The following is a 23,429-nucleotide window of genomic DNA, read 5'->3' as shown; positions in this document are numbered from 1 at the left end:
GTCTAATTTGCACGAACATTTCTTCTGTTCCAAGGTGATTCAAGTTCTGCCCTTGGTACAGGAGCAAAAACGGCACGCTGAAAAATGAACACATTCATACTGCACTCTCGAACCGTGGTCCGTTTCTTCACGGCTCTACAGCCTTTACCGCATCGTTGCTCTTTTTCTGGCCTCAAATCTGTGGCTGGTGGTTTATTTGGCAGCTTTTGTGCATATTATCTTTCCAGGAAAAGCCACCCGACTGCTTCTGATCCTATAAGTCATGCTTCAGATCCTCTTGGTCGATCTCTATAACCTTCCACTTCCTGGTCTCTGGTCTTGGAACCCGTTTGGGAATAGTCTTGGGTAATCCTGAAGGCAAGGGAAAAGGCAACATCCTTACTGGTAAACATATGATGCAATCTGCAGTCAGAGGGTAGCAATACTGGACGGGAAGCAACCCAGAAGGACCACCAAGGTGAGCAGTATGCTCCATTTCACAAACTGGCATTTGGACACTGCTTCTGTGTGAGGGAGCGGAGCCCCAGAGACTGGGACAGCCTGGCTGCCATTCAAAGTGCCGCCCTCCAGAGGATACATATAACAATCTTAAACCATACCAGGCACCCATGAACAAGTAGAACCAGAAACATTCTAGGTTTCCCAGCAGGCAACAATATTGCCACTAATCGTCTTTTCTTTTTTACCCGCCAACAAGAGAAAAAGCTGCTTGCTTACCTCTCGGCTGGATGGATACGCCACACCCATTTGCCTGCAGTCCTCAGGCGACAGTGGAATGCTGCAAAATGAATGTGTTTCTCCAGATTCCAGGATGGCGTTAGACACTTATAAAGCCTTGCATACTGTCAACAGGCCCATGATGGCAGGTAAGCGGCCCAATTACCAAAATCACAGTAAATCAATAATGGCTTAATGAATGAATGTGAGAAATGTCTATGGCCGGACTAATCAGAGTGCATGAGACGGATAACCCTGGGAAAGAACTCAATTAAGAGGGTGCAGAGTCCTACAACTCCATAGGCATAAAAAGGTGGGGGGGGGGATCTGTAGGAATCACTGACCCAGAGGTAGCAGATATACTCTTCAAAGCTCCCTTCAGAAAATAGGAGACCAATACCTGGATGAACACTTTGGAGTCTATTGACCCTATAGAGACTGCAGACTGTGATATAAAGACTTGGCCCGCTGAGGAGTGAACTTCTGAGGTTGAAGCTGGCTGCTTGGACTCTCCCCAAACAATTTAAAAACCCTTGGGGGTGAAAGGAGGACTGTAGAGCGTGTAGCCTTACACCAGCAATATAGAGGGAGAAAGAATAAGCAAGACCATTGGAAGGACAGTTCAATCTCTTCCCTGAGTGGGACCAACAGAAGGGTAGGATTGGCAGCTTGGCTCCCCCCTTACATACTGCACCCTCCTTTCGAGGGTGGAGGTTTAATGGCGGAGCATCTGGAAAACATGATAGCGGGTCCTCTCCAACAGTAAACCCTAATGAGAGAACGTGAACGAAGCAAGACTGAGTCAGGAGGGCAAAATCTGCTGTTAAAGTGTCAATTTCTCTTGATAATCTCCTGTTACCAGACTCCCTGGCAGGGAACCATGATGTGCAAAAGAGAGACACAGATAACGACTAACCGGAAGTATGTTGTTTTAATCACCCATCTTACAGGATGACAAAATAAATCTCGGCTTTTCTTACATTTTAGACAACCTTCTTTTTTGAAAGGCCAATTTACTTAAAGGTGAAATACATCACTTAACTTCCATTGGACAAACACTTCCTGGAACATATGATCATTTTCTGTCACAATTACCTAATTTATTAAAATGTCATGACTAGGTGTTTTCCAAATTTCAGTAAACCACAAGATATATTTCACAACCTGAAAACTGCGAAAGGGCTGTTTTTTGGAAATCACACTTTCGAGACTTCATACGCATTCTGTCCAAGGTCATCTCACCTTGCTTAACTATTTCAGCCCACTGCAAAATTTTATTTATAAAAAACCTTTAAAACACCACCGTTCGAAACAGTATATACCTACCATTTAAACCACCGAATCATTGCGAACTGGCTTCTGCCCAATGCACTCCCTTTTTTTGCACACAGCACATCATTAGTATAATGAGTCCAAAATATAAGTATGTCCAATCAACCAGTTAAAAACACTAAAAATGCACCCCTATAAAAGAAACAGAATGCAGACTGATATGAAAGGGGAGTTGCATTGGTAAGCAAGTTTGTTCAGTCAAGGGATTTGGCAGCAATGTGAATTGTTTAAGAATAGATGTCTTTGTAAATTATAGAAGGGGATCTTGAATGTCACTATAGTCCTTTAAACTGGACCAGGGGGACAGGGCCTTTTCAAAAATACTTTCGTCTTAGTGCTCAGCAGCATCAAACTAGGCTTCTATGTGCTTACCATGCTGTCGAACAAGCGTCAAGTCGGTTCAAAGTGAAGGCTTTCGCTGGAGTGAGTGAGCATTCGCGACCATCGAATATTTCAGTCGAGTCAGCATAAAAACTAGGTCAAGTCTGCATTCAGGATGGGCAAGTCGATTGCTTCCAGCAGTTGGCACTCAAGTCAGTTGCTTCCAAAGTCGAGGATGCCATAGGTTCGGGATCACCCAGCCCGCTTCAATGGGTAGAGCTGGCATTGGGATGGCTCAAAGTGCGGCAAATAGCTTGAAGTGCAGCAAGCAGCTCGAAGATGTGTAAAGTGCCAAAAGCAGCAAAGGGAGTCTGGTAATCGCTTGAATTGCCTGGAGCGTGCTCAAGTTGACTCACATACATCATAAAATGATGTGGAAGGATTCAAGCTGCTTCTAGTTTACTGGGATGTCCAATACAGGGTCTTTAGGACAAGGTCATTTCTGATCAAGGTGGGTGGTTGGGGTCCTTCTCCAGTCAGCAGGATTCAGCTCAGAGTGCACAGACCAGCAGATGGGCATTGGTCCTCAGCAGTTCACACCCACTGTCCCCAGTAGATGGTTAGGGAGCAGAGCTTGGACACCCGTCTTCACTTCAATTTTCCCAAAAGAGGTCCAGTGAACCGGTCTTGCCTGGGGAGTTAACTACTCATCAATAAAGGCCAAATGTCACATGGGAGTGGTTCAAAGTAAGGCTGTTGCAAAGGGTCCAAATCCAGACTGCTTTAACAAGCGTCCTCTGCCTTTTCAACATACCCAGTGTGCCCCTTCTGTAGCAAATGGGGCGGTCAGGAAGTTGTAGAGAGCCCTAGCAGGAACGAAGAAGGTGGAACCTCTCCCTCAGCCTCCCTCTCACCTCTGGCTACTCAAACCCCACCCCTTCCCATGCTGGGAACTTCAGCGGTCAGCAACCTGGAGCGAGTGCAACTTTGCTAAGTCAGTGCTGCCTTTGAAGAACCGAATACCAGAAGACCTACTGTGGCATGGGTTCCTGTGCCCTGAGAGGAGAGTTTTGTCATCAAATACGCAGCTTCCTGGTCATTGTCCCATTATGCTGTAGAGGAGACACACGAGCGAGATTCTGAAACGCTTAACAGTCATAGCTAAGCACTGCTGCACAAAGGTGACACTAATACAATATCAAATTGCTGTTGCTATGGGATTGTGTGACCCTAGTGTGACCCTTGCAGCCACCATGCCACAACCAGGCATGGCTTATATTTACAGTTTAGCATGCCGCCAGATTGGCTGGATAAACTATTATAATTTGAATCAGAGGTGCAGACAATTAAAAAGCCACCTGTGTGGATTGGCCGCCAGGGGGCACACAGATGAGCAGCACCTCCGTGTGAGTTCTGTACACACGGGCCCCAAAAGTGACCTGAGCCCCCACTTTTGACCCCCCCCGGGCGCACAATCGTGACACCCCTTGAAGCGTGAACCTTTCCCTCCACCAAAGGATCGAAATTTCAGTGGAAAACGGTGGCCCCAGACGCAAGAAAAGACCCCCGGCGTGACCCCCCCCCCTCCAAGCCCACACGCAGCAGATGAGCCGACGGCAGCACCGGAGCTGGCACTGAGGTACCCGGCCCCTCCCACCGCCCGCTCGTGTAGAGCGCAGACCCTGCTGCGATTTCCACAGGCAGTCCCGGCTTCCCTGCCCCTCTCGAGGACTCCGCAGCAGCCCCCGGATGCGAGACAGGGAGGCCTGCGGAACGCCCCCAGTCCTCCCGTTCATGCGGTGTCAGAGTGTGGCGCCCAGAAGAAAGGAGCACCAGCACAACGGAGTGGGTAGGTGCCCCCCCGCACCTCCTCGGAACACTTGGCGAGCCTGTGCCTTCGCCTGGACCTCGCTTCCCCCTGAGGCACCCTCCGTGGGCATAGTCGCGGAGGGAGGCCCCTTCCGGCCCCCCCAACCCAGCCTCAGACAGAGGACGCAGCCGGAACGTGGAGCGATCTGGGCCTCGTCCCGCGTCTACCACCACAGACAGCGGCACTCGCCACCTGGCCCATCCAGGAGGGGCGCCTCCACGGGGACCTCCCCCGGCACTCCCTACCCTGAAAGGTCCTGAGGGCCCATACGAACTGCGACCTGTGGCCCAAGCACCCCTTCACAGTCCTGGTACAGGCGATTAAATCCCCCCCCCTTGGCCACAAAACAACCCATAGCACAGTCAGTGCATCTGGAATCCTCTCAACCTCCACATACAGGGTTCCTCAATCAAGAACACCCTACGTTGAGCCCTACCATCCACCATCTGCATTAATCTACATGCTGAGGCCCACCGCTAATTTCCGGGTGAGCGCTTCTTGGATATACCCCTAGGGGCTACGCAACATGATGCAAGGGATGAGCCTCTAAACAGAGGACAACGCTGAGGGTTGGGCCCCCACCAGTGGGGCGTGTGCCCTCCTCCGCGCACCGTATACTCAACTGCCCCCGCTAAGAGCCACGCAGACGGATCATCAACACACACAGTCAGGACACCCATACACCCATACAGGTAGCCCTCTGAATTTCGCCAAAGCTTGTGCCTTCCGCCGCGGGACCCATTCACCACGACCCCTCTCGAGCCCACCAATATGATCGGTCCATACACTGGACCCCCCCTAGCATCACAGCGGTCCCAGAGCTGGAAACAGACGCAAATGGATGGAACAGCCCTTGGTTCCAGGGCGTGTGCCTCCTCCCGCCAGTAAGCCCCCCACCATTTTGGACTTCCTGAACGGCGCTCCGCCACGTACTCCGAGAACGCTACATCACGCCAGTGCAGAGGGTAAGGCCCCCACTCCCGGGGCGTGTGCCTCCTCGCATACAGGCATCATATGAACTTCCAAAGCAAGCTGGCCAGGTTCGCCTACACCCCACCACACCTGGAACCAGATACAAACACCGCCATGTCAATGGAAACGTCTGAGCCAGGAGCGGCAGCCACAAAGGGAGACATCGCCGCCCTCTCCCCTTCTCCCTCACGTTTCAACATGTGAGTGTATCGCAGACCTGCTCGGAACCGACCCAAGTGATGGAATGCAGGAAGAATCACTACAAAAAAAAAAAAAAAAAAGCGAGAGAGGGACCCCAGGGCCCGAAAAGGAAAAAAGTTAGGGGATCTAGAAAGTATAGACGGCCCAATGACACTCCAGACAGTAACAAGTGACAGGGCATATGCAGGTCCCTCTTCACGGTGACGTACGTCTTAATGCCAAGCCCATGTGACTACTGGCACTTTCGAGTTCGGTACAGTGGCCCGGCCTGTTCTGGCGCATGACAAGAGCGCCATCAGAAGCACACAAACTATCAGCTGGTGGAGATGAACCCTAAAACTGCAAGTATCAATGCACAAACTAGATCTCAATAGCAGTTACCATTGTTTGTTAATGTGTTGGTAAGAGCAAAATGCAAAAGAAACGAAGAAGGGCGGGGGGGGCTCAGAATGTTATATAGATGATAGCCGCGGTCTGGGTTGTGCGGTTACGACCCTCACTAGTGGTCCGACAGTAGACTGGCTGCATGCATGCACCTGGTCCAAATCGGACGCCATCCAACTGGGACACAGACCCCCATAAGTAAAATTAGGGGCGGACAGTTGAAACTGGGGACAACGGGTATGAGGTTTAATACCCGGAGGGGAAGGGGGGGGTGCGGGTAAGGGGCACACCAAATCGTAAAGCCTCCGTTAATCAAGAGCAGCTGTCACATTACTTTCCACCATGGCAATTTCCTGCAATGGGCAGCGTGACGTCACGACCGATTACTATCAACATAACAATGATCCAGTGTCATAACGAATCAAGTGACCGGCATGGCATACTCAAAATTGCCACGCTGAATGTTAAGGGACTTAACTCCCACACCAAAAGATCGCTGGTGTCCAGAGAGTTCAAGAGGGCAAAACTGGACATACTCTTTCTACAAGAATCTCGATACAGCAAAGGAGAAGAGAAGAAAGTCCTATACACCGAGCTGGGCTCGGAATACTGGGGCTACGGCCCACTAAAGAAAGCGGGAGTCGGCATCAATAAAATGATCCGATTTGAACTCCTAAAGTCCTGGAGGGAAGCGAGGTGCAGAGCGCTAGTATTAGTGGGCAAGATACAAGGCACAGTCATCACCCTCGCGTCAGTGTAGGCACCCAATACAGGACAATCTAGATTTTTACAACAGATAATCCCGAAAGTCATGAGCGAAGCAGAGGGTGAAGTCATATTGGGAGGTGATCTGAACACGTGGCTGGATCCGAATCAAGATAGGCAATCAGGCCACTCTTCCACGACCCCTCCATCGAGCACCGGATGTCCACCGGCCGCAGACATGATGGATGCCTACAATCTTACCGACGCTTGGAGACATATGAACCCCAACCAAACTGGCTTTACCTTCTTTTCAACACCGCATGCGACGTTCTCCAGAATAGACTATATATACCTAACCTCAGACCTCACTGCGGCGATGTCGGAATCCACCATCACTCCTGTCACATAGTCAGACCACGATATGGTCACGGTCACTATTGATCAGATGGCCCTCCCCCGAAGGAGCTCCAAATGGCGCTGCAACAAGACTCTAAGGATTCAATATTTCGGGAACAGCTTGAGCAGGACATTACCCAATACTTTGAGCACAACAACACGGGCGAAGTTTCCATGAACACAGTATGGGAAGCAGGCAAGGCGACCTGGAGAGGGCTACTCATTAAAGAGGGAGCAGCAAAGAAAAGAGAACGCCAACTGATAGAAAGCAGGCCCCGAAACTAAATCACCCAACTCGATCTCATGGCTCAATCTGCAGAACAAGATAGACGACTAAAGATTAAACAGGCCAACGACAAGAGGGAAGAACTACAAATGCTGGAGGCGGTTAGCATCGCTCGCAAGCTCCAATACCTGAAGCAGAAGCATTATGAACACAGGGACAAAGCAGGTGCCCCATTAGCTGCAAGACTCTGCGGTCAGCGCCAAGAGCGATGGGTACCCACGATCAAAAACGAAGGAGACCCCAGCAACCCATATCCCCACAGCATCCCTGAAGCCTTTTCCGACTTCTACGAAAAATTATACACTTCACACGCTGCCCCGCACCCAGAAGCGATATCAGATTACATGGACAAAATATCCCTGCCTGCTCTCCCACCCGATACAGTACAAACCTTGGAAGCTCCCATCACAGGAGAGGAAATTGAAGAAGCAATCAAAAGACTTCCGACAGGGAAGCCCCGGGGTACGACGGCTATACAGCAGGGTTCAATCAGACTTTCAAACATGCTCTTCTTCCATTCATGGTCGACCTTTTTAACAGCATCCTTCAATCCGGTGTATCGCCCGAATCCTTCTCAGATGCATTAATAACAGTAATTCCCAAGGAGGGTAAGGACCCAAAGCAGTGTGCCTCCTATCGCCCAATATCCCTTCTAAATATTGATGCTAAAATCTACACGAGAGTCCTCACTGCAAGGCTGGAGTCACACATGCCCTCAATAATCCACAACGACCAAGTGGGCTTCATTTTAGGCAGACAGTGTGCAGACTCCACTCGAAAGACCCTGCACTTAATTCACGAGGCCCAAAAATCGTTGAGCACGCCTGCACTATTTTCAATAGATGCCGAGAAAGCGTTCGACAGAGTCGAATGGCATTTCCTGGAGGCCACGTTGAAGATGATAGGCTTGGGCCCTACACTCCGTCAAGGGAGCAAGGCTGTCTACACACCCCCAAAAGCATCAGTGGCAGTGAACTCCCAATTCTCCCGCTGGTTTCCTCACAGTAGGGGTATGAGACAAGGTTGTCCCCTTTCGGCAATACTCTTCGCGCTGTCCTTGGAGCCTCTTGCCCTAATGCTCAGAGCAGATCCTGCTGTGGAGGGGATTCAGGTAAATGGCAGAGAATATAAACTAGCCTTGTATGTGGGTGACATCCTGCTCCATGTATCTAACCCAGCGTCCTCAATCCCACGAGCGATTCACCTGATAGAGGAATACGGCACACTCTCGGGTTTCAAAATTAACAAAATCGAATCTATTCTTTTTCCACTCCACGACTTATCCCCTGAACAAATAGCACTTGAACACCTTGAGCTGATCATCGGAGGTCCAACGCTGAGATACTTAGGGATCAATTTAACACGCCGCCTCGACAACCTTTAAGAAGCAAACTTTCCTCCACTGCCTGAAGCCCTCGAGGCTGATCTTGGGAAATGGAAACCACTGACTATCTCCTGGATGGGACGCCTAAACGCTATCAAAATGGTGACCCTCCCACCGTTTTTATACCCCTTTCAGGTCCAGCCCATCACGATCCCAGAAAACTTCTTCAGACAAGTCAAGACGGCCATACTAGAATTCCTGTGGAATGGAAAAAAAAAAAAAAAACAGGATCCCCTACGATGTCTTAAAACTACCAAAGGAACTAGGCGGAGTGTGCCTTCCGGACATAGAACGCTATTATCAGGCCACGCAACTCAGAATCCTGATCCCACAGTTACGAGACAGAAAGGACCTCCAATGGGTCCAGCTGGATAACAACATTCTAGCCACTGTAACCCTAGCAGAATGGTTATGGGTCCCCAGATCGAAACTCACAAGAAGACTGCGCGATCACCCGATATTGGGCACAATGTGGAACGTATGGAAAAAAGAGAAAGCAATGTCGGGGGTCACCACGTGGCCTTCACGTCTGAGCCATCTCTGGTCGCCGGGATCAGAGAAGAGATCCCAGAACACGCTAGATATCAAACATGGTTCGACACCGGTCTTGAGAGAGTCGGTCAGCTGTGGAGAAAAGGAAAATTCATCTCTATTACGGAACTAGAGGAAGCCCTTCAAATTCACCCGATACCAATCTTCTTGTATTTGCGGTTGAAAGGAGTATTGTCCAGAAGAGAATGGAAAGCCATCACACAGAGAACCGACGCCCTTTGAGACGATCCTAGACACGTCCAGCACCTCCAAAGGCCTAATAGCGCAAATGTACAGAGCCCTAATCACCAAAGACGATGCTCCGAGTCTCCGTCTCAAAGCAAGAGGGGAAGAGACTTTGGCAGAGAATTTGACCAACAGGCTTGGGACAAAATTTGCGAGACGCCATCCAAAATATCGATCGCAGCTCAGTATGGACTACACGCCATAAAATTACTCCACAGGTGGCAGTACGACCCACACAGGCTGTCCAAAATGTTCCAAACCTCCAGGCCGAGATGCTGGCGACAATGTGGCAAGGATGCCGACTACTGGCACATGTGGTGGAATTGCCCAAAAGTTTGCATCTACTGGGAAGAAGTCCTGGGATGGATTAAACAGCTGGACAGCATAGAGAGGGAACCATCCCCCCTCCTGATTCTGTTTGGCCTAGAAGAAGACGACGACGACGACGACGACGAGGTGATTAGGGTAAAAGGACTAGTCTCCCCCCCCTGCTGCTCGCGGCAAGGGCATGCCTGGTCATAAAATGGAAATCTCCACGCCTTCCAGATAAAAAGGACTGGATACAGATTGCCACAAACATGTGTACAATGGAGAAAATAACAGCAATACTTCACGAAAAGGCCGCACGACAAGAATAAGCCTGGTGCGACTTATCGGGCAATACATCACATCCCCAACCACGGAGGATCCGACGTAGCAAAGCGTTAGCACGCAGCCCACACCACCAAAAGCGGAACATCATATGACCCACTGCCACCCACCCATGCCTGTCACAGACCCCATTGGAGATCCATGATCCAAGTATGACCAAAGAAGAACGTCACACAGCCCACTACGGCTCGCCACAGCAATGCCACGAACAAGGAGGACTCAAGAGCTCGGCAGGGGTGAGGGGGCCAGGGCTTTAAATTTTACATTCATTGGCATGACACACGTTAATGTTGTTAAGTATTGTCAAGGTGGACCAGAGCAATCTTTTGATATAACTGTTCATGCATAATATATATCCACCTGTATGTTCATTTCCAATGTCAAAATCAATAAAATTCAAGTTTGAAAAAAAAAAAGCGACCTGTTCCTGCATCAATTTTATGTCTTGCAGCGGTCAGGAATACATATATGACCTTTCAACCCGCCTTGGTGCAACAGAAGAGGCATTGCTGAGGGTGCCAGGATGTTGTCTAAAAAGAAAAAGGCACACCTTTGCACTGGAACATTTTTGCCATGGAGCATTTTATGAAAGGTGGGTCTTATTAACAGACCTCTATTTCAGAAACAGAATGAACCTCATTTTATTTAGTACAAATACAAAAAAAGCATGTGCTATCTCACTCTAACCAGTATTTCTCTCCTTGTCTGCAACAGAATGCTATTCTGTTGCAGACAGGGAAAGAAATACTCACCTGACCAGAGACAATAAAGGAGTCCCCAGTATTTTAGAGGGAAGATAACTCAATATGACAATGAATACCCCAACTTTACTGTGATGGGCATTTTAAGAAAAGCCTGGAAGGGGGATGGGAAGGTACCCTTGTAAGAAGATCTCAAATCCCTTAGTAATGAGAAACTGCCTGCTAAGTGGGGCAGGGGGAGCAGGGACAGGAACTGGAAAGCCCAAAGCCTGGCGCTTTCAACTAGCAACCACTATAGAAAGAAAGGGAGAACAAAGCAAGAACGTTAACAGCTGTGACATTCACCTATGCATAAACCTAATAGCTGGGTGGGGATACCGCATAATGCAGATTTGATAATTACATTGAAAATGGGCTACAGAATAAGTCCCATCATTTGGCCAGCTTTCAGCTATTTCAGGTCAAAACTAAAATAGAAGGGCATGCACTTTTTCAGGGTCTGGCCTTGACTCATCGTCAAAGTCATTTGTGTGACTGAACTGGTTGAAACTCAGCAAAGATAGGGTTGCCCTTAATTGTACGGCCCTTACCTGTTTGTATGGGGCAGATCCTTTCCATTGGTGTGCTGTGACTACCGCCAGCTTGGATTTTGGATAAGAGGAGCCTTGTAGCTATTCAGGAAGTCACCCACTAGAGCCAAGAATCTGATGCAGTGAGGTTTGCATTGAAGACCCAGAGGACTTCTGCCTGAAAACATCCAGCATTGTCCAAGCCATCCAACGGTAAACATCTGCTTCCTCTCCTACGGCCAGGGAAGACCCTTAACTGTGCCTTCCTCCCTTGGACTGATCAGATCAACTAGTCCTGCACCATTGTCCTGCCATCAGACTTCGGAAGTGTCCCAGGACACATCCAGTCAGCTGCCCATTCACTGAGCAGGCCTCTAAGGGAACAGCACCCATCCCGAGCTGGACAATGATCCTCTGCATGTGGCCCAGGAACATAGTTGACTAAATCAGATGCTCTCCTACATGTGCTTGGAGCCTGTACTTTGCCACCACCACTAACGCTGTGGACCCCCGACCACAGTTTCTTTGCAGCAATACTTTGCCTACCGTGTCATGGAAGTCTGCCGCATCATGGGGCTGATGTCCTGTTGCATCTGGTCCATAAAGCTGGAACCACAGCCTACCAGACCCAAAACCAACACCTACTTCAGGGATGTTGGGTAAGATTTTCAGAGGCATGATGAATCTTTCTGAACTGGGTCAACCCCAGAATGTTTTGCTTTTACTGGTGGATTATTTATCCATGTACCTCCGAGTAGGAACCTTTTTCTGGATGTCATTTTTAAGACTCTCCATAGTTCTTTTAAAAGCGATCGTCTTTGACAAAAGTGCCTATTGCTGCTCGGTCGCCCTAAGGGCTCCCCCCTTTCAACTTTCTCTGGCTAACTGTGAGAACTACAGGTACCAAGGATCTTTGTATCCTTTTCCATTTTATTAGGCGAGACCAGCAACCCGCACCTTAAGTGGAGTGCTGGGGCGATACATTTAAAAAGAGATTGGATACTCTAACATTTATGTTAAAAGGCTAAACTTAGCTTAAATGGCTGGTGGCGCTGAACCTTTATATTAAGTCGTATACCTTTACTGGTAAAGGCACCCATTTTACTGTCTTTTGTCGCCATTTTACGGTTTGTCCTTTCTTGTTCCTTCCCCTGACATCCAGAGTGGGAAATTCCTTTGTGTGATTTTCATCTTCAGCGGGAGTCCCGTGGACTCCCCGCCTGTAAAAATACATCCGTTCTGTATTATATTGTGTTGGCCTAAGCGCGCGCGCACACACACACACACACACACACACACACACACACACACACACACACACACACACACACGGAATCACGCAATTGCACCATCCGAACTCCACCTTGGTCCATTTTGCTCACTTTGCAGGTTTTCGCACTACGTAGAGTGAAAGTTCACAGCCTGGAAAGCTCTTAACGTGTCCTTGCACAGAAATGCGAGAAATGCTGAGCACATTGTTTGTCTTTAGCTTAGAGCCTTGAAGAGCTGGCACAAACGTAGATAATCAGTAGTTTACCGTGCCTTCCTGACTTCCGAGGCTAATTTTGCAAAAGTAACAATTCATGCCATGTATATTTCTGAAAGCCTGAGCTACCGAGTCCAAATTCAGACTGACCTTTTAGTCAAGCAACAGATAAAGGAGCCAGAGGAATGTTACGTTGTATTAGGAACAAGATGTACTCTTAAACCCCACTCTGCTCTGTTCCCAGACAGTAAATTGTCTGCGGGGTGAAGCAGAACACTGCAGCATGTGTTGAATACCTATGCTTCACAGGTCATTAACTATTACCACGCAATAGACTGGGACGAATTTGAAGTGTTTTGAGTAAGTATAAAATATGTTCGCTCCACCATGCCATCGCTCATCTTCTCTATGGCTGTATACAGGCATGGATGAATCTGGGTCCACTTAAGCAATAAGACAATGCATTACTTACCGTAAAAGCATTTCTGATGGTTGTATCTGCTTAGATTCAACATGCTGTGCATAGGTCCGACATCCAGTGGTCACTGCGGAGTATTGCATTTTGTTTTTCGTAGTCGAAAAGGGGACGTCGACAAGGCGCGTCTGTAACACTATCCCTATAGTGACGTGCGTTGTACCCACAATCCCTCACGCGTCGAGGTCCCTCTGTTTGTATTTTTCTGCCCTGAGGGAGCCTTCTAGACGTGAGTGAGTACAGAAAAGAGAGAAATATAGTAGAGGATGTCTATGTTCCTTCCATCCGAGCGGGGAGGAAGGGCGGGCGCATGTGAATCTAAGCAGATACAACCATCAGAAATGCTTTTACGGTAAGTAATGCATTGTCTTCTGATGTTTGTTAATCTGCTTAGAATCACATGCTGTGCATAGACTAGCGAGCAGTACCCGGAGTTGGCGGTGGGTTATGAGAAGGAACAGTAGAGAAAAGATGTCTTAATACTGCCTGTCCCACCTGGGAGTCAGATCTAGAGTGTGTATCTAGACAGTAGTGTTTTGTAAAGGTGTGCACAGAACTCCAGGTAGCCGCTTTGCAGATGGACTCAAGGGGAACATTTGCAATGAATGCTATGGAAGCCCCAGTGCCTCGAGTGGAATGTGCTCTTGGCTTGAAGGGTAGTTCTCTCTTAGCAAGAGTGTAACAGAGAGTGATGCATTGTACAATCCATCTAGATATAGTGGACTTAGAGACTGCATCTCCTTCTCTTCCTGCTGCCACCGAGACAAAGAACTGATTAGTCTTTCTCAGTGATCTGGTTCTTTCCATGTAGAACATGACAGCTCTGCGTACATCTAGTGTATGCAGACTTTTTTCCCCCAAACTGGAAGGGTTTTGAAAGAAGGTTGGTAGTTCTATAGATTGGTTTACATGAAATTTCTAGATGAATGTTGGTGCAAACCTTGGGTGTGTGCGAAGAGCCACCTTATCCTTGTGAACTGATACGAAGGGGTCTAGTACAGAAAGAGCCTGTAGTTCACTTACTCTCCTAATGGAGGTGATAGCTATTAGGAAAGCAGTCTTAAGAGTGAGGTATTTAAGAGTTGCCTTGTGCATGGGTTCGAAAGGAGTGCCCATGAGTCTAGAAAGTACCACGTTTAAGTCCCATCCGGGAGCTGGGTTAGCTATCGGGGGGTGTATTCTCTTTACCCCCTCCATGAAGGCCTTGATAACTGGTATCTTCCACCACGACACTAAGTTGGGAAGTGGTGTATGCAGAAAGTGCCGCTAGGTGGACTTTAATGGAATTAAACACTAGACCTGAATCCAGTAAATGGGTCAAGTGCAGAATAATGTTAGTGGCAGAGCAGTCAACCGGGTTGATGTTCTTACTTCTACACCAGATGACAAATCTTTTCCACTTGCTAGAATAGCAGTGGCGAGTATTAGGTTTTCTGGCTTCCCCGAGGATGTCCATACATCTCTGAGGGAGATGTAAATGTCCAAATTCTATGATCTCAGGAGCCAGGCTGCTAAGTTCATGGTCTGAGGGCATGGATGCAGTGTCCTGCCCTTGTCTTGTAACAGCATGTTGTACGGGCAGGGAAGTTTCATTGGGGGAGATAGGGACATCTCCATCAAGTGAGCGAACCATGGCTGCCGGGCCCACATTGGGGCTACTAGTATCATGGTAACCTGCTCTTGGTGCATCTTGTGCACCACTTTGTTGAGGAGGGGAGTCGGGGGGAAAGGCGTAAACAAATTTCCCTGACCATTGAATCAACAGACCGTTCCCCTTGGACTGGTTCTGGGGGTACCTGGAGGCGTAACTTTGGCATTGTGAGTTCTCCAGGGTTGCGAACAGGTCTATTTCCGGGAAACCCCATTGCGTGAAGACGTCTAAGACGATGTTTTCCTGCAATTGCCATTCGTATTCTTTGGGTAGGGGGAAGTCTCTGCTGAGTTTGTCTGCTAGCAGATTGAGTTCCCCTGGAACATGTTGTGATAGTAGGAACATGTGTTTGAGAGCCCACTTCCATATATTCTGGGACAGCTTGGACAGTCCTGGAGAGTGAGTGCCCCCTTGCTTGTTGAGATAGTGCATGGCTGTGGTGCTGTCTGTGAGGACCATCACTGTATTTCCTTGTAAGTGTTCCTGAAAGGCTTTCAGTGCTTTGAACACTGCTAATAGTTCCAGCAGGTTTATATGCTTGGATGCTAAGCTCGGAGTCCACACTCCGTGAGCAGTCTGATGGGATAGGTGAGCCCCCCATCCTGTAAGGGATGCGTCTGTGGTTAGAGTGGCTTCCACTGCGGGTGTGGCAAAAGTTTTCCCTAATAACAGGTTTTCCTTTGTCCACCACCGTAGCGAGAGAACCAAGGCCTGCGAGACCACCACTAGATCGTCCCATTGTCCGCTGGCCTGACACCGCTGGCTGTAGAGCCACTCTTGCATTGGGCGCATGCGCAGGCGCGCGTGAGGTACCAAATAAATACATGACGCCATCATCCCTAGCAAGCGCATTGCTTTGCGTACCGTCACCTCTCGACCTGCCACATATTGGGGGATCTGAAACAGCATGTTTTGGACGCTCTCGTTGTAGGGGAAGACGAGGCCGTCCCTTGTTCGAATTAGAGCCCCTAGGAATTGTTTGATTTGGCTGGGGTCTAAGCTGGACTTCTTTTCGTTGATGGAGAAGCCCAGTTGGGACAAAAGGTCTACGGTCCTTTGGGTATTGGAGAAGCATGTTTCGTAAGAATCCCCTGTTATGAGCCAGTTGTCGAGGTACGGGTAAACCGGGATGGATAATCTGCGCAGGTGGGCCGCTGCCACTGCCAGTACTTTCGTAAATACCCTTGGTGCAGATGCTATCCCGAAGGGTAGTACTCTAACTGGTAGTGTTTGTTCTCTATCTTGAACCCGAGGTATTTTCTGTGCGCTGGCAACATTAAAATATGAAAGTATGCATCTTTCATGTCTAGTGTTGTCATGTAATCCCCCAGTGATAACAGTGGGATTACTTCCTGCAAGGTCACCATACGAAACTTTTGGGGTTTGACAAACTTGTTCGCTAGGCGCAGATCTAATACAGGGCGCATGGTTAAGTCCTTTTTGGGTACAAGGAAGTACACTGAATAAATACCTTCTGTTACCTGAGATAGGGGGACAGCCTCTATAGCTTCTTTTTTCAGTAGCTCTTCTACTTCTTGAAGAAGAATGGTGAGGTGTTCCGGTGTCATGCGTCGGTTCCGTGGGGGTCTGTATTTCGGGGAACCGTTGAATTCGATGCAGTATCCGTGGGCTATGGTGGATAATACCCAGCGGTCTGACGTTATTCCCTCCCATGCTGAAAGGAACGATGTAAGCCGGCCCCCGACCGGTGATGTATGGGAGGGGACCCGAATCTTTGGGTCATTTGTTGGTATTGGGCGTGGGGCCTTTTGGACTGGAGCCGCGCCCTCTTCCTTTGCCACGACGTTGGCCTCTTTGACTGAACTGGGTGCTTTGGTTAGAGGGCCAGTTGGTAGCAGAGTAAAATTGTTGTTGGCTTTGCTGCTGGCGTTGGCCACGAAAGGAGCATCTATTGCCATAGCTGCGTCTGTTAGGTGGCCTAGAAATTTGGTCAAGAGTCTTGATGGTATCAAACTCCTTCTTCGCATGTTCTAGGGCCTCATCAACTGCTTTCCCAAACAGATGTGTTTGCTCTATGGGCTTATTTATTAGGGAAGCCTGGGTTTCTGGCTTAAATCCCGAATTGCGCAGCCAGACATGGCGTTTGAAAGGTATTCCCTGAACCAGGGAGCGGCCAGCTGTCTCTGCGGCATCTAAGGAGTTCTTTACGATGCCCTGGTTTACGAGAGTTCCCTCTGATATAGTAGCCAACAGGCGTGAACGCAGGGGTTCTGGTGCGTCCTCTGCTTCGCTGCGCAGCTTGCTCCACTGTGCATCTGCGTAGCTAGCTAGTAGGGAATTGTTATTCGCGATCCTGGTTGAGAAGGCGGCGGAGGTCATGATTCTCTTCCCAAGTGCATAGAGCTTCTTGCCCTCTTTGTCAGGTGGTGCCTCACTAGTAGATAGTGGTACCCCCGCTCTCTTTCTTGTGTTAGTCACTACCAGAGAGTCCGGAATAGAATGTCCCCTGATGTACAAAGGGTCAGAAGATAAAGGGCTGAAGAGCTTTTCTATCCGAGGGTTGACCCCTCTGACTAATGCAGGATTGGAAAGGGAAGGAGTTATTCTTCTCTTTATAGAAGCCAGGAGCGGAATGGACTGGCTGACCGGGGCTTTTTCTTTAATAACTTTTTCTACAAAGTCTATGTCCGGAAGAGTCTCCCCTGTGTCTATTTGAAAATGCGCTGCTGCCTTGCGCAATAGTGCATTAAGTGAAGGCTGGTCATCTATGGGGGAGGTATTCCCAATAGGTGAGTCCTTGGGAGGAGAAGGGTGAACGACATCAGGGTCTGAGTGCACTGATGGGGATTGCCAAGGCTGCACTGATGGGGAGTGCCAGGGCTGTGAGGTAGCTGTATCTTCTTCAAAAGCTCCTGCGCTAGTGTAAGGGTCTTCCTCAAACCTCTCCTCCTCAAGTTCTTCCTCTCCACCCAAAGCCTCCTCATCTTCCTGGAGGTATTGCTCCTCTTCAGTGAGGTCATATGCATCTGTAGAAGGGGGAAACAGCCTAGGAATCTTGACCCTAGGGTCATCCTGGGTCCATTCTCTTGGTCTTTTGGGTGTGGGTGGGTTTTGGCTACCCAAAAACCTCTCCATCTTTTCCATACAAGAATGTAGTCTTTCCAGGGTCTCATGGGGAACCCCTGAATAGTCTAGAGGGGGGAAATCAGTGTTTTCACCTTCAAAACGCTTCGAACGCTCCCACAATGTCGACGAAAGGTTTCCGTCGCCCTCAGAAAAGCCCTCCGGTAGTTCAGAAGTGCCTTTAGATGGATGGGGCAGTTCCTGGCTACTCTTGTGCTTTTTCGGCGTTTCTATTTCCTTGGGTGCGGTATTCGACGTCTGTTTCGTCGTCCGCTTACGTTTGTCCTCGGAAACAATTCTCGCCAGACTCTCGACGACGAGTTCGTCAATCGAGGGTTCTGGAGTCGGCGTTGCCTGCGTTGCGCGTTGTTTTTCGACGGCCGCTCTATGGAGCGTTACGTCGGATGTTTTTGAGGTAGCGCCCGTGTTAGATGAAAGCCCAATCGCTGGTCGCGGCTGCGTTTGCGGGTGGGGCTTGAGACCCTTGCGGTCTGAGGTCAACGCCAGAGTGCCCTGCGTCCCCTTCGGCGCTGGTGGATCCTTCGTCCTGGACGAAGAAGAGCCGTGGGTTGTGTGCTTAGGCCTATGGGGTCTGTGTGCGTCCTTGTCGCCGGGGTGTTCATCCCCATAAGCAAGGCGTGAGCCGAGCCCGTCGGGGCCGGACGTCGAGGAGCGCGAGCACTCCTTCTGGGGGTTAATGACTTCCGTAACGGACGTCGAGTTATCACCCTCCTCGTCACTTTCTGTAACAGCGGCGGCGGGTGAGGAAACTGACTTCGACATAGCGTAGTCCGCCCACCTCTTAACTTTTCGTTCTTTAAGAGTTCTTGGTTTCAAGAGCTTACAGGCCGCGCAGCTGTCCTCCTTACGATCGAGGGGCAAGCAACGATTACAGAGCTTGTGTTTGTCCTTCCAAGTGTATTTGCCCCTACAGCGTGGGCAAAACTTAAAAGGTGTCCTCTTCATAGCTGAGGCAATAAAAACTGGTGATAACAACCCCAAGGGAAAGATAGGGGAGAAAGAAAGACATTCTCGACGAGAAGGTAAAAGTTCGAAACCCCCACTCTCCCTACTGCATGTTGGCCGGCGAGGCCTGGCCACGTGTTCGGCAGCGCCGAAGGATCTCCTCCGTCTCTTCCCCTCCGTCGAAAACTTGCTCGGCGGAGAAGCAGCTTCACAGCTAACGTCGAGAGGAGGGATCTTTAACAATAAGTATATATTAAGGACCGAGGTCCGTAGTAATTGTTTAGCAATGTCTCTCTAGGAGCTCCGCGTAAGGCGACCATAAGCTGGGCGGAAAAAAACAATCTGAGGGACCTCGACGCGCGAGGGATTGTGGGTACAACGCACGTCACTATAGGGATAGTGTTACAGACACGCCTTGTCGACGTCCCCTTTTCGACTACGAAAAACAAAATGCAATACTCCGCAGTGACCACTGGATGTCGGACCTATGCACAGCATGTGATTCTAAGCAGATTAACAAACATCAGAAACTATTGTTATTTGTTTGTGACTGGTGTGTCTTCATTTATTCGCAGTAGCCCAGATTTGGGACTAACACGCCCAGACTCCAGAGTGTCTGAAGGCAGGGAGGGAGGAGTCCAACATTCTACAGCCCTTTATCTTCCAGCCTGACTGCGAGTATCCAGTTCAAACTGGAAGGCTGGATGTCCTGAAAGGACTGCCAACATCCCCTCCAAGTTTAAATGTTGCATGGCTTTATGACTGGCTGGGTTCTGGCATAAAAGTCAGATCATGGAAGCTGAAGAGGTAGTCGACCACTGGAACCCTAACCTAAGAGGAAGATTAAGATGAAGAATTTGCAGCCGAGATGATTTCCAGCGACTGGAGAGCCTGCTGTGTAACCAGAGCCTGCTGTTACCCTTCCTTCTAATCGACCTGGGAACTCTGAAACAACTGCCCGACCCAGAGACTGGTGGGACCCACTAGACTCAATAAGACGTGCATTTTGAGTCATTCGATGTGTTCCAACCTTGCTGGGCTGCAATAGCCCAATACCCTGGGACCTGAAGCCAATGTTTGGTGCAGGGTCTTCCGAAACCTGCTGAAACTTCATGGGCATCCTTGCTGGATCTCTAGAGGCACGATTCCAGTCTGAAAAGTGCCCTCACCAGAGTGCTGGACCTTGCAAACTATGAGAATCCGACCAGCGATATTCAGTCTTCTTCTGTGCTCCTGAAAAAGGCGCCAGATCCACAGAGCTGCATCAAGCCGCTACGAAAAGAATTGCCTAGATCCTTCCTCGTGATCCCTACTGCAAAGGTCCTTCCAGTCTCCCCGCCTTCCCCCTTCTGTCTTATTGATGAAGGAATAAACGACTGGGTTTTTGGCTGCAGATCCTGAAGTCCTTCTGCTGCAAAATCTTCTGTGCTGAGATATTGTGCTGGCTTGGGTATTTACTTAACTTAAGTCTCTTAAGATTCCTGTGTAGTTTTGGGGTGTTTATTGTGATTGGGAGGTCTCGTCCAGTTCACCCAGGCCCACTGCTGGAATCCTCCTAGGATGTCTTCTCTGAAGCCCCTGGACCTTCAACTAACTCTAAAGTAAAGTACTTAACAGTCTTCCTTAGGAACACTTACTTTTGCTACTTAAGAACCTATCCTAACCTGCCTGTTGGACACTACTGACCACACACCCCAGACCACTCCCCTTCTGCCACTGAGAACACTCATGCTCCAAGAATAAGGATTGGGCCTTTTGCCTAGAAAAGAGAATGTGTTTAAAAGTTACTTACTTGCCAAAGAAGTTGGCTGGTAACCAACTCTCAGGGTGAACAGTTACAAAAGTTATTACTTACCTTAGAAAGGTTTTGCCATTCTGAAAAGTATATGCAAAGTCTCACTTTCCTTAGAAACTCGCTGTTCTAACAAAATATACCCAAGGTTATTTTACTCCCCTAAGAATTAGTTGTGCCTCTTCCCAAAAGCAATGTGGTTGGCTTCACCAACTATTTCAGAGAATGGGTGTACACGTTTCCCAACTGGGTAATGATTCCCCTGTACAGAATAAGTCTGCCTTAGGTTTGACCTACTGAGTAGAACTTAAATCATTCATAAAGAGTAACACTGGGTTTTATTTACCTGGTCTGTTTTAGACAGACACAAAAGCAGTCTTAAGTTTATACCCGCCTTCAAGTTGCTGATAGCTCCTGTAAAAAGTGTATAGATTTTACTTACACCGAGTATAACTGTTATCCTAAAATAAGTTAGTTATTGCTTCCCTTAGTCTGTGAACTGAAAAGCAACTGTAATTGAATTTTACACCCCACGGTCCAACCCCCCCTAGAATAACTGTTATCCTGATTCAGAGTTCTAGGTTTATACCATTACTAGAATTTGTGTTTCAGTAGATCAGAAAAGCATATTGTCCAGTTGACTTTATGTGTGATTTCTTGCTGAGCGCCACGGTACAACTCACAGGGTCTACTACCCTTGAATTACTGTAAAGTAATCTCAAAGTACTTATGGTTTTACTCCAAAAATAGATGTGACCTATACTGAATGTGCTGGATACGGTTCGACATACCTAGAAATATGGTTTGTTTTCTAAATAAGGTCTATGCACTTTAACGGATAGTGTTGTATTTTTAGAATGTGTTTATATGATCTGTGATAGTACTTATTTCCTCCAAGATTTATCTGGACCTACTTGTATTTAAATAAACCATTTATTTGTACAATACATAGTTTCAATGTTTCTTCGGACCATTTGTATTTCAATATCTTTGTACTGATTATATAGCCCTCTCTCCCTCCTACAATAAGCCTGACTGCTGTCTACGCTACCATGAACTCTGGCGGTACAGCCCTATACTAAGATGGAGTCTTGTACTGCCTCAGTGGAATGGTTTTACTAAGCCCTTAGTTGGACTTCAGAAACACTGTCCGAACCAGGGACAGCACCATACACCGCTGGAACCCCACAGACAGAACCAATTACAGAGTACCCTAGGCTAGGGCACTGGAAAATCAGAGTAGTGTATATACAGCTTTCTTTGTCCCCATTCCACACCCCCTGAGGGCCTGTATTAGGAAAGATTTCTCTTTACTGCACCTTTACTTCCATTTTTATAGCCCCCCAAACATTCTGCTTTTATTTTTGATCCGGACCTGTACTTTTTATAATGCAGTGAAGACGTAAGCTTCACTACACGGTCTTTTGCTCATCCGTTATGGGGAAACTGACATGTCCTTCAGGCTGTCGGTACTGGGAAACATGGTTTTGCTTAGTCTTGTGACTTTGTTACTACTTTTAGTAACTTAGCACTTGTGGTAATGTCATGGATTAATGGTCATATTAATGGTCGTATTAAGACAAGTTGGCTCAGACCAGGTGAATTTAAGAAAGACTAAGCGTGAGAAGAGTATTAAACACACGTTCACTTCTAATACAGGAACCGTTTTCAAAGAACAGGCATCGACATGCGCTACAGTGCAGAAGCTCCATTGACCACATACTGAAGCGTAGTCAGCAAAGAGTAAGTGCATAATCTGTCTCTTAGCTCTAAACAAATGCGATGGACACAGTTTAATAATTTCTTCTTCCTAACCACAGTATAGCAGCTTGTCTTCAACAGCTAAATTTCGCACCTGGCACATCCGATAAGAGGCCAAAGGCAGGGAACACCATACCAAAATCCAAGTACACGGGTGCACATAAGCCAACCACAAGTGACAGCTTCCTGTTGTAGATGAGCTCATAGCAGAGTCAAGAGGTGCTTCTGCACAGATAAGCAGCCATGGACAGAAAGAATATGTGGTTAAAGTGTCCAAATCTATTGTCGCGCTTAAACCCCTACAGAAAATGCATTCGATATAATGGCAGTTGAAGTAGGCCAGGAAAAAAAACACTGCGCCTTGCCTGTTCGTCAAGCGAAAGCCCATTCACTCGAATGGAAATAATCAAGGGTAAATAGCAGCACGTGTCACTTGAATTTTTACATAAATTTCAAATATAAACAGTGCAACCCAAAGAACAAAAGCGGGTTCAGACTCTAGCCATTATTTCCAGGCCAAGGAAATGACGCACATAGTATATGTAGACTAAGTCACGCGTGTTAATATAAAAAGCACAACCGACTAAGGCTAAAGGAGAACTAGACGGCAGCGAGCAGAGGGCAAACCAGATCCTGGGGGTGGGAAGAGCCTTCGATCGCAGGTCAGAGCAGCAAGTCCCCGTGGTCACTTTGCATGCAGAACAGCTAGGCCTGGAAATCGTGAGTTTAAGTGTGTTGGTTTTTGCATATGTGAGACTAAGGCATGCTTTATTATGTGACTCCACTCCTGATCATACCATAGCATACCTTAGACAACATAATATGAACCCCATGATTGCTCAGAGCTGGTATTTTGAAATTACTTTACCTCTGTTAAAACGCAAATCATGTTTTAGCCTATGCAATAACGCTCTTTATATACATGACGGTATGTTATGTTTGTATTGC

At 48.2% G+C, this 23,429-nt stretch overlaps 1 protein-coding gene across 1 annotated transcript in view; it reads right to left on the bottom strand.

Moving 5' to 3' along the window:
• Positions 1–23,429, bottom strand: part of CLPTM1 (CLPTM1 regulator of GABA type A receptor forward trafficking) — a 667,007-nt gene that overhangs the window by 463,150 nt on the left and 180,428 nt on the right. The gene's annotated exons all lie outside the window — the stretch shown is intronic.

The sequence above is a fragment of the Ambystoma mexicanum genome, chromosome 2p, assembly GCF_040938575.1.
Source record: "Ambystoma mexicanum isolate Mex_15411 chromosome 2p, UKY_AmexF1_1, whole genome shotgun sequence".
Taxonomy (NCBI): Eukaryota; Metazoa; Chordata; class Amphibia; order Caudata; family Ambystomatidae; genus Ambystoma; species Ambystoma mexicanum.
The sequence above is the reverse complement of the archived record's forward strand: the minus strand, read 5'-3'. Positions and strand labels throughout refer to the sequence as shown.